We start from the raw sequence: 7,584 nt of genomic DNA, 5'->3' as shown, positions 1-7,584 counted from the left end.
TGACGTTGAGCTTGGTCGCAAGGCGTTGTACTTGGCGCTCAATGGTGTTTCTTGTATCTTCATGCACCTTCTTGAGATGGGTCGCTCGGGCACTTGTATCCAAATTGATGCGCTCTTGGAGTGGTAGAGGGAGAATATCCAATGGTGACAAAGGGTTGAATCCGTAGACGACATCGAAAGGGGACTTGCCGGTTGTTGAGTGTCTTGCTCGGATGTAGGCGAACTAGGCGATGGGTAGACACTCCTCCCACTCCTTGATGTTTTTCTTGATGATACTCGAAGGAGAGCGGAGAGTGTGCGGTTTGTCACCTCCGTTTAGCTGTCGATTTGAGGATGGTACACCGTGGAGAAGAGTAGCTTGATTCCGAGCTTGGCGCATAGGGTCTACCAAAAGTAGCTAAGGAACTGGACGTCATGGTCTGAGACGATAGTCTTTGGCACACCATGGAGACGCAATATTTCCCTACAAAGAGATTAGCAACATGTGAATCATCGTCTATTGTCGGTGTCAAAACCGGCGGATCTCGGGTAGGGGGTCCCGAACTGTGTGTCTAAGGTGGATGGTAACAGGAGGCAGGGAACATGATGTTTTACCCAGGTTCGGGCCCTCTTGATGCAGGTAAAACCCTACGTCCTGCTTGATTTATTCTTGATGATATGAGTATTACAAGAGTTGATCTACCATGAGATCGGAGAGGCTAAACCCTAGAAGCTAGCCTATGGTATGATTGTATGTTGTCGTACGGACTAAAACCCTCCGGTTTATATAGACACCGGAAGGGGCTAGGGTTACACAAGGTCGGTTACAAAGGAGGAGATATACATATCCGTATTGCCTAGCTTCCTTCCACGCCAAGTAGAGTCCCATCTGGACACGAGACGAAGTCTTCAATCTTGTATCTTCATAGTCCAACAGTCCGGCCAAAGGATATAGTCCGGCTGTCCGGAGACCCCCTAATCCCGGACTCCCTCAGTAGCCCCTGAACCAGGCTGCAATGACGATGAGTCCGGCGCGCAGTATTGTCTTCGGCATTGCAAGGAGGGTTCCCCCTCCGGATACACCACGGCAAAATAAGTTCCACATACCACCGTACAGAGAATAATATTTCCACAAATCTAATCTGCTAACACGTTTTGGCAACATGACATTATGCCATGGCCCGGTGATTATTCGAACTGTTTCCTTTAACTAGCCCCGCACATAACGCGAGGCAGTTTCTTGAAACGTCTTGTCAAAATAGAGATCGTGTGTGATGGCCTGGCTTATTAGGGATGATAGACTACTCATGTCAATAAGGAATTCCTTCTTTTCCGGTAGCCCATTCGGATAGAACTCCAAAGTTAAGCGTGCTCAGCTTGGAGTAGTGTCAGGATGGGTGACCGACCGGGAAGTTGCTCCCGGGTGCGCATGAGTGAGGACAAAGTGCGCAGAAAAGACTAGTATTGATCTGTGGGGCCAGTCTAGATCCCACCAGGAGTAACGACCACCGGCGGGTGTGTCCGGGGCGTTACAAGTTGGTATCAGAGCCGACCCTCGCGGTTACACGGATGGTTGCAGACAGGTGCGCGATCATGTTGTTCATGACATTTGTGACCCGTCATGGCACACGGCATGGCACATGTACCGGACTGGATGCACAGACGGTTGTGCCAAGAGGGAACGTTCCTGTGGCCCGACGAGGACGTCGGTTCCTCTGAGTGGGGGTGTATGTGATGGCCTGGCTTATTAGGGATGATAGACTACTCATATCAATAAGGGATTCCTTCTTTTCCGGTAGCCCATTCGGACAGAACTCCAAAGTTAAGCGTACTCAGCTTGGAGTAGTGTCAGGATGGGTGACCGACCGGGAAGTTGCTCCCGGGTGCGCATGAGTGAGGACAAAGTGCGAAGAAAAGACTAGTATTGATCTGTGGGGCCAGTCTAGATCCCACCAGGAGTAACGACCACCGGCGGGTGTGTCTGGGGCGTTACATCGTGTCCCCCTTATTACGAGATTCTCATCAATACGGGCGTGGGTAACCCAACCGCGCCATCGATTATGGCGCTTGGGGGATAAGCGAGTTTTACCAGGCTAGTGGGTGCGCATAGTTTCGGCCGCCCTTATAAAGGGACAAGGTTTAACCTTTTTCTACCCACGCCTTCTTCCTCCGTGCTCATTCATTCTTGCACACTCGAGCTCCAACGCCCAAGTCCACATCCTTCCCCTCAACCTTCTCGAATCATGTCCGGGGCGTTACAAGTTGGTATCAGAGCCGACCCTCGCGGTTACACGGATGGTTGCAGACAGGTGCGCGATCATGTTGTTCATGACGTTTGTGACCCGTCGTGGCACACGGCATGGCACATGTACCGGACTGGATGCACAGACGGTTGTGCCAAGAGGGAACGTTCCTGTGGCCCGATGAGGACGTCGGTTCCTCTGAGTGGGGGTGTATGTGATGGCCTGGCTTATTAGGGATGATAGACTACTCATATCAATAAGGGATTCCTTCTTTTCCGGTAGCCCATTCGGACAGAACTCCAAAGTTAAGCGTGCTCAGCTTGGAGTAGTGTCAGGATGGGTGACCGACCGGGAAGTTGCTCCCGGGTGCGCATGAGTGAGGACAAAGTGCGCAGAAAAGACTAGTATTGATCTGTGGGGCCAGTCTAGATCCCACCAGGAGTAACGACCACCGGCGGGTGTGTCTGGGGCGTTACATCGTGTCCCCCTTATTACGAGATTCTCATCAATACGGGCGTGGGTAACCCAACCGCGCCATCGATTATGGCGCTTGGGGGATAAGCGAGTTTTACCAGGCTAGTGGGTGCGCATAGTTTCGGCCGCCCTTATAAAGGGACAAGGTTTAACCTTTTTCTACCCACGCCTTCTTCCTCCTTGCTCATTCATTCTTGCACACTCGAGCTCCAACGCCCAAGTCCACATCCTTCCCCTCAACCTTCTCGAATCATGTCCGGAGCGGAAGGCAAATGGATGGCTTCCTCCGTTATGGAGGGCCACATCAAGAAGCTGCGCGGAGCCGGATACTTAGCCGCGAATATCGCACATCCGCTGCCCGCTGCAGGGCAGATCGTTCGTACCCCTGAACCTCACGAGAGGGTAGTTTTCCTCCACCACTTCCTCCGCGGACTGGGGTTTCCCCTCCATCCATTCGTCCGTGGTCTCATGTTCTACTACGGGCTGGACTTCCATGATCTGGCCCCGTACTTCATCCTCAACATTTCGGCGTTCATCATCGTGTGTGAGGCTTTCCTCCGCATTCGGCCCCACTTCGGCCTGTGGTTAAAGACCTTCAATATCATGCTGATGGTGGTGGGAGGCCAACAAGCAGAATGCGGCGGAGCCATGGTGGGCAAGATGCCCAATGTTATATGGCTTGAAGGCTCCTTCGTGGAGACCATAAAGGGGTGGCAATCGGCGTGGTTCTACATCACCGAGCCGCGCGACGCCAACTGGGTGGCTGCCCCTGAGTTTCAATCTGGAATCCCCACGCGCTCACCTCCTGGAAAGAGAAGGGCCTGTCCTGGGGTTCATCAGTGGAGCTGGATGGACTCCAGAAATGTATCCGGAATATGGGAGGCAAGAAGCTCAAGCTTGTCAACATAGTCCAGGTCATGCACGTCCGCCGGATCATCCCGTGTCAACAACGGGATTTCAACTTGTGGGAGTTCGACCCGGCCCAGCACCATACTCTGAGCGAGCTCTTCGACACGACGCACAAGGATCCGCCGGATCCTCCCGTGTCAACAACGGGATTTCAACTTGTGGGAGTTCGACCCAGCCCAGCACCAGACTCTGAGCGAGCTCTTCGACACGATGCACAAGGACGTCTGGAGGGTGTTGTTCAAGGGCTCCGAGGTCCCTCCATCTCTCACCGAGGACCGCGGGCTTATCACGAAGCGCCTAGCGCATTCGGTGAGTTCTATACATCTGGTAGGATATTTATTTCCCCTAGCTTAACCATGTGCGGGGTCTGAGCTCCATGCCTTTGACATGACTGGGTGGACATTTCGGGGCAGATTAACTGTCCGGCCCCTCTGCCCGAAGACACTGCGGACGCTCTCCTGACGGAGATGCTGACTCCGGCTCCTTACAAGGTGCCAGAGAAGACCAAGAAGGCCAAGGGAACCCGAAAGAGTTCCTGACGCCAGGTGTTATCGGACTCATCGTCCGATAACTCCACGACGCACTCCTCCCCCGAAGACGAGGAGGAAGATGAAGATGCTCCCCCTCCAGTCGGGGGAGACAAGAAAAGGATGGCCGCCCCAACCGGGGGGGGGGGGGCAAAGGGTCCAAGAAGGGAAGGGCTCTCCTTCCGGACTACTCCACCACTGCCGCCGAAGGCGAAGACGATCATCTCCTACTAGATAAATCCCTAATTCACCTTTTGGGGCTTCTACTCTTACATAAAGCTCTTGTCTTGACAATTCAAAATTGGGCGAAGGTTTTTTACCAAGAAATTTATACTCAAAATCATTCCATTCAGTGGCTGCTCAGGGCCAAGCCCCTGGCGAAGTCGTAAGTTTCGGATGCCAGAGTAACTCATAGCATACCATTGTCGCACTGCTTCTCCTAACACCGAATTATGATTATGCAGACCGTCATGAGCCTGTATCGACGTATCTTCGTCGGATGGCTCCCTGGGCTCGTCGGATATGGATAGCAATCCACTTTCGACCGCCACCTCCCCTTGCCCTATGGACAATGCCGAGGTATTGTCTCAAGAGGCACCGGGTCAAGGGAAGACAGTCCTGGAGGCGCCTCAAGGCGACCTTTCGGATTCCGAGAGTAGAGTGAGCAAGGCTCCTGAGAGCTCCGAGTTCGGCCCTCAGCCGAACACCGCGCCGGAACCTCCAGTGGTTCCGGACTCAGGCAGGCGGCCTCCTTCCAAAAGGGGCAAGACGCCTGTGCTGGTGACCTCTGGCCATCCAGAGGCACCGGACAGTCTGCTGGGAGCACTTCGCAGCGCTTCATCGACGAAGAGCACCACACTATTATGAGTGCGGTGATCCAGAAGGTTCAGTCCGCCAAGAGAGGACTTCCTGAAGCCTATGCCAGCCTTCTAATAGGCTTTGAGGTAAGTATTTGAAATATAGGAAAAATATTACCGCATAGACAGTAGCCCCTGATGCTCTGTTCGGTGTTCACAAAGAAAATCTGAACAGAGGATCAAACAATATCGCAGGAGTCTAATATAAATATGTCTATATGCGTATGCAGGCTTCGCTACTGGCCTCTACCGCACTGACTGCAGTGGTCGCCGCACTGAAGCAGGACCTTGAAGGGTCCAAGGAAGAGCTCGGCCTTGCCAAGAGGCAGCTCGAGGAGAACAAAGGTAAGTAATACCTAGTCTATGGATATATGAAAAGGAATGCGATTGCGAAATGACAGGTTTACCGTAAATTTGCCAGGGGCCACGACCAAGGTGGCGACCCTGAAGCAAGCACTATCCGAGGCCGAAAACAAAGCGGCCAAGGAGCGCACTGAGCAGGAAAGGCAGGAGGCACGGGTGGGCGAGGTGCAGCAAGAGCTCCACGCTCTCATGACGAAGCACGAGGCATTGGAGCTTGACTTGAAGACGCGAGAGTCCGAGGTTGCCGCGGCCCTCGAGAGCGCAAAGAATGCCCAAGACGAAGCCCAAAAGGCCCTCTAGGAGATTGATGCGATGAAGAAGATAGCGGCGGGTAAGGCATTCTATATGCAAAGCAAGCATGTGAAAGTAAATCACTTGTTACTTACCCGAATCCGGAGCTCTCCAGGAGCATTCGCAGATTTGCCCCGCAGCGTGTCGGATGCCGCACAGTTTTACCAGGACGAGGAGGGAAGCTCAACAGAGAAGCTGTTTTGGTCTCAGTATACTGGGACCAAACACCCGATGCCTCTGAGCGACCAGCTGAAGCAACTGGTCGAGCTGCACAAGGCGGCCGAACAGGCCATGAAGGGCTTTATAGTCCGGATGTGGACTGGCGACGCCCTTCCCAACAGCTACTTCAGCCTGGTGAGGCGGCTTGTGGATGCCTGCCCACGGCTAGAAGTCATCAAGCGGTCCGTCTGCATCGAGGGTGCACGCCGGGCTTTCACCCATGTGAAGGTGCGATGGGCCAAGATGGATGCCGTGAAGTTGGTGAAGGAAGGACCGCCGGAGGGCAAGGAGCATCACCACCCCGAGATGTACTATGAGGGTGTCCTGAAGGGTGCCTGTCTTGTAGCGGACGAGTGTGCAAAAGATGTAATATTTGAATGAACTTGCTCGTGAAATCCTGTATTATGAAGAACTTGTCCATATGCGCTATGCAACGCTTGTCTGAATTTAAAATATTGCCTTCTGTTCAGCTGTTTATCAAATTGGTGAGATGGCTAGTCGTCGGCTTCTGCCCCCACGCAACGAGTGCTGCGGTGTTCGGGATAAACCTGAGCACTCTTGTTCACATTGTTGGGTCCTTCGAGGGAGGTGCTCAGCACAACGAACAAGGCAATCGGACTATAATGCGTTATCACTCTCACTTAGCCATAGAATTCTATAATTTTAAATTTTGGCGAAGCCCCTAGTATTCGGAAGGCTGAATTTGGGGCGCGATAGACGCCTTAAGCCGGACAAGGCCAACTCCTCGCTCTAAGTGGCATAGGTCTTTAGGGACTCAAAACCTCTCGAACAACGACCAGTCTCTCGCCTTATCATGACAGTCAGTTTTAGCTTTCTCTACTGAGGTGCTTAGCCCAGCAGAACCGGGGCTCAATCGCAGTAGTTCTCCCAGTGCTACCTTAGCCGATATAGCGGAACGTAGGGTACCAAAACATGGGAGCCGGGCAAAACCAACTATTGACCCAAGACATGATTCGGAGCTGATGCATATAATGCTATAAGTTCGGGGTGCCACACTATCGAAAGTGTTCGAACTTCTCACGCCGTATTATGGGGTATGCTTAAGCCCCTAGCGTATTGGCCGTACCAGAGTGTACAGGTGCTAGATGTTGTGAATGAACATATATATAAAAAGGAAGAATGCAATAATAGTCTTAATTCTATGCATTGTTTATTCAAAAAGGTGCGTTAAAGCGGAATGATACAAGTAGTGAGATAAGCAAAAAGTAGGACTGTTTGACATTTCCCTTCCAAGGGCAAGATGAGGAATAGTATTAAAGCAAATATTACACTCGTTAACGTAATCCACCTGGGAGTTCCGTGGTGTGACGTAGCTTTCTTCCTCCTTGGTTGCTGCATCATGTGTTCGGCATTCATGCTGCCGGACAGGGTTTCCAGAGATTAAAGTCCTGAAAGAGAAAAATAACAAAGCGGGAAGCCCCTAGTGCGGTTTAAGCCGCTACTTGGAGCGTTCCGCAGTCGTGCCCCCCTCCCCGCCTATGCCCATGGTATTTTTAATGCGTAATTATGTACACGTGGCATGGATTTCGTCGTTTGGCTAGGACCGGGGTGGGGGCCGCATTGCTATGCGAGCTCGGAACATGCCAGGCGGTCCTGTTGCCGATTACTCCGGGCGTGCTTGAAGGTGTCCGGGTCCTTAATCGCCGAACTAGTGGATTGCCTTAAGAGGCTGCTTTGCACTTCTGCTGCGAGGGCCGCAGT

The sequence above is a fragment of the Triticum dicoccoides genome, chromosome 7A (genome assembly GCF_002162155.2).
Source record: "Triticum dicoccoides isolate Atlit2015 ecotype Zavitan chromosome 7A, WEW_v2.0, whole genome shotgun sequence".
NCBI lineage: Eukaryota > Viridiplantae > Streptophyta > Magnoliopsida > Poales > Poaceae > Triticum > Triticum dicoccoides.
This window is presented reverse-complemented; position numbering follows the sequence as displayed.